Source organism: Neophocaena asiaeorientalis, unplaced genomic scaffold (assembly GCF_003031525.2).
Source record: "Neophocaena asiaeorientalis asiaeorientalis breed wild unplaced genomic scaffold, Neophocaena_asiaeorientalis_V1.1 scaffold404, whole genome shotgun sequence".
NCBI lineage: Eukaryota > Metazoa > Chordata > Mammalia > Artiodactyla > Phocoenidae > Neophocaena > Neophocaena asiaeorientalis.
The window spans coordinates 2,259,400-2,263,770 of NW_020172589.1; the positions used below are offsets into that span (position 1 = coordinate 2,259,400).

At 42.1% G+C, this 4,371-nt stretch overlaps 1 pseudogene; it reads right to left on the minus strand.

Moving 5' to 3' along the window:
* On the minus strand, nt 1-1,371 carry LOC112395197 (ruvB-like 1 pseudogene; annotated as a pseudogene).
* Nucleotides 1,372-4,371: the final 3,000 nt, after the last annotated feature.

Below are 4,371 nucleotides of genomic sequence, written 5' to 3' on the forward strand. Positions count from 1 at the left end.
TCACTTCTTGTTCTTGTCCTGCTGGTCAGCCAGGATTTTGGCTGAGGACTTGGCATCGTAGCAGAGCTCACTGATCTTCTTGATGTGCTCCTTCTCAGTGCCGTCCTTCCCATTGATCTTGGCCAGCAGGTTGGCCGGGGTCAGCAGCTGCACCGTGTACCTCAGAGTGGTCTTGGTACCAATCTCCCCCAGGTGGTTCAGCGCCTTCTCACTGATGTGGATTCCCTCTGTCTGAGCTCGGATTTTAATGATCTGTTTCAACTCCTGCAGGGTGTACACCATGGTCTGGATGATCATCACTCGGTCCAGAAGGTCGAGAGGGACGCCGTGAGGAGAGGTGATGTCCTCCGTGCCCCTGATGACACGGTTGCCTCGGTTGGATGCAAAGATGACAGTGGGGGCGATGGAAGACTCCAGCGCCTGGTGCAGGTAGGTGAAGCACTCGATGTCCAGCATGTGGACCTCATCAACGAACAGAACCCCCAGAACCAGCTCTGCCACGCCCTGGTGGATGTACTTGTTCACCACCTTGTTAATCTCCCCTCAGAGTTTGTCTGTGATCTCCATCTTCTTTGGCTTCATGAGCTGGCCCATCAGGGACAGGATGTTGTGTCCCCACTGGGGCCATGCATTGGCCACATCCAAGTCACGCAAGGTCACATCTTGGATGATTTCCTTCTTGTTGTGCACATCTCCCTTGGGCAAGGGGACGTACTCTTCAGCTTCAAGGTCGAATTCTGTGGCATAGGTATCACACCTGCCCTGCCTCTTCACGGCCCCACTGTTGGCTTCGATGTAAATCACATCTCCAGCTTTCACTCGCTCTTTCTGCAAACTTTCAAAAACGCTGGGGTCCAGTTTCAACTGCTTGGTCCCCTTGGCTATCTTGAGCCCCATGATTATGTGGCTGATGGTCTTGCCCTAGCCCTCCATGGGGTTCTCCGTCTCACATGGGGTGAGCTCTGTGACCTCGCCTTCATATACCTCCTTGGTCTCCTTTAGCCGCAGCCCAATAGCCCTGTGGAAGTTCTCCATCAGCACTTCTGTCTCCTTGATCTCCATGGAGTAAACTTCACTCCCCACCATCCGGCAGAAAGGGACCTTACTACCCAGTTCCTGAGCAATAGCCAGAGCTAGACCTGTCTTGCCAGTTCCAGGAGGCCCTGCCAACAAAACAGCATTTCCAGCCATTTTCTTGCTTTTGATTAATTCCACTATCACACTACGTGCCTTGCACGCGTTCTCCTGGCCCGCGAACTCTGAGGCCACCGCCTTGGCCAGGCCTCTCTCGACCAGCTCCAGCCCCTTCACATGGCTGTGAGAGGTGAGGTGCTGTGTCTTGGTGGTGCTGTTCACCTTCTCGATCTTCATCCTGCGCACCTGGAGCCCGAGCGCCCGCTGAGCCCTGGCAGCCCACAGGTGGATTCTTAACCACTGCGCCACCAGGAAAGCCCCCAAAACACTGTTTTTTGAAACTGAAGTATATAATGATTTATAATGTGTTAGTTTCTGGTATACAGCAAAGTGATTCGTTTTATATATATATATAAACCAAATATATATATATATTCTTTTTCATATTCTTTTCTGTTATAGTTATCACAGGATACTGAATATAGTTCCCTGTGCTATATAGTAGGACCTTGTTGTTTATCCATTCTATGTTAAAATAATTTTCATCTGCTAATCCCAAACTGCAATCCCTCCCTCCCCCACCCGCCTTGGCAACAACAAGTCTGTTCTCTATGTCTGTGAGACTGTTTCATAGATAAGTTCATTTGTGTCATATTTTAGATTCCATATATAAGTGATATCATATGGTATTTGTCTTTCTGTTTCTGATTTACTTCACTTAGTATGATAATCTTTAGGTCCATCCATGTTGCTACAAATGGCATTATTTCATTCTTTCTTATGGCTGAGTAGTATTCCATTGTATATGTACCACATCTTCTTTATCCATTCATCTGTCGATGGACATTTAGGTTGTTCTCAAGTCTTGGCTATTGTGAATAGTGCTACTATGAACATAGGGGGTTTATGTATCTTTTTAAATTATAGTTTTGTCCAGATATATGCCCAGCAGTGGGATTACTGGATCATATGGCAACTGTATTCTTAGTTTTCTGAGGAACCTCCATACTGTTCTCCATAGTGGCTGCACCAACTTATATTCCCACCAACAGTATAGGAGTGTTCCTTTTTCTCCACAGCCTTTCCAGCATTTGCTATTTGTAGACTTTTTAATGCTGGACATTCTGACCAGCGTGAGGTGACACCTCACTGTAGTTTTTCTTTTCTCACTGTAGTTTTGATTTGCATTTCTCTAATGATTAGTGACGTTGAGCATCTCTTCTTGTGACTTTTGGCCTTCTCTATGTCTTCTTTGGAGAAACATCTATTTAGGTCTTCTGCCCATGTTTTGATTGGGTTGTTTGTTTTTTTGTTGTTGAGTTGTAAGAGCTGTTTGTATATGTTGGAAATTAAGCCTTTGTCGGTCACATCATTTGCAAATATTTTCTCCCAGTCCTTAGGTTGTCTTTTTGTTTTGTTTATGGTTTCCTTTGCTGTGCAAAAACTTATGTTTTGATCAGGTCCCATTTGTTTATTTTTGCTTTTATTTCTATTGCCTTGGGAGACTGACCTAAGAAAACATTGGTATGATTTATGTCAGAGATTATGATTTATGTTTTGCCTGTGTTCTCTTCTAGGAGTTTTATGGTGTCCAGTCTTATATTTAAGTCTTTAAGCCATTTTGAGTTTATTTTTTTGTATGGCATGAGGGTGTGTTCTAACTTCATTGATTTACATGCAGCTGTCCAGCTTTCACAATACCACTCTTTGAAGAGACTTTCCTTTCTCTATTGTATATTCTTGCCTCCTGACTATAGGTGTGTGGGTTTATTTCTGGCTTTCTATACTGTTCCATTGATCTATACATCTGTTTTTGTGCCAGTACCATACTGGGTTTTTTGTTTGTTTGTTTGTTTTTATTTAACATCTTTATTGGAGTATAATTGCTTTATAATGGTGTGTTAGTTTCTGCTTTATAACAAAGTGAATCAGCTATACATATACATATATCCCCATATCTCCTCCCTCTTGAGTCTCCCTCCCATCCTCCCTATCCTACCCTGCTAGGTGGTCACAAAGCACCCAGCTGATATCCCTGTGCTATGCAGGTGATTCCCACTAGCTATCTGTTTTACATTTGGTAGTGTATATATGTCCATGCCACTCTCTCACTTCACCCCAGCTTACCCTTCCCCCTCCCCGTGTCCTCAAGTCCATTCTCTACGTCTGTGTCTTTATTCCTTACCATACTGTTTTGATTACTGTAGCTTTGTAGTATTGTCTGAAGTCTGGGAGGGTTATACCTCCAGCTTTGTTCTTTTTCCTCAGGGTTGCTTTGGCAATTCTGGGTCATTTATGCTTCCATATAAATTTTATGATTATTTTTTCTAGTTCTGTGAAAAATGTCATGGGTAGCTTGATAGGGATCAAATCTGTAGATTGCTTTGGGTAATGTGGCCATTTTAACAATATTAATTCTTCCAATCCAAGAGCATGTGATATCTTTCCATTTATCTGAATCATCTTCAGGGAGTTCCCTGGTGGTCCAGTGGAATCATCTTCAATTTCCTTTATCAATGTTTTATAGTTCTCAGCATATATCTTTCACCTCCTTGATCAGATTTATTCCTCAGTATTTTTTATATGATTTTAAAAGAGTTTTTTTTTTACTTTCCTTTTCTGATATTTCAGAAATGCAACAGATTTCTGTATGTTAATCTTGTATCCTGCTACCTTGCTCAATTTTTTTATCAGTTCTAGTAGTTTTCGTGTAGAGTCTTTAGAGTTTTCCATATATAGTATCATGCCATCTGCATATAATGACAATTTTACCTCTTCCAAGTTAGATACCTTTTATTTCTTTTTGTTGTATGATCACTGTGGCTAGGACTTCCAATACTATGTTGCATGGAAGTGGTAAGAGTGGGCATCCTTGTCTTGTTCCAGATTTTAGTGGGAAGGTTTTCAGCTTTTTGCCATTGACAAAAACACTGTTTCTGAGAAGGACTCACCCAAAAATGTTATATCTGAAGATCCCTCTCTCTCTCTCTCTCTACTGCTAGACAGAGGAATAACTCCATACAAAGGCAAAATTCATGGGAACACTGATTCATATCTGTGTTGAGCCCAGTGTCTCTATATCATCAGCTCATCAGTTCTGAGACTTTGACATTTTACCTACTAGTAAAATAGGAGGGAAATAGGGAGAAACCTCAAAAAGGTATTTTGTAAAATAAAGAAGATTTTAAAGCAAAAGCATAGAACGAACTTATCTCCGTTTTTTTTGTTTTTTGTTTT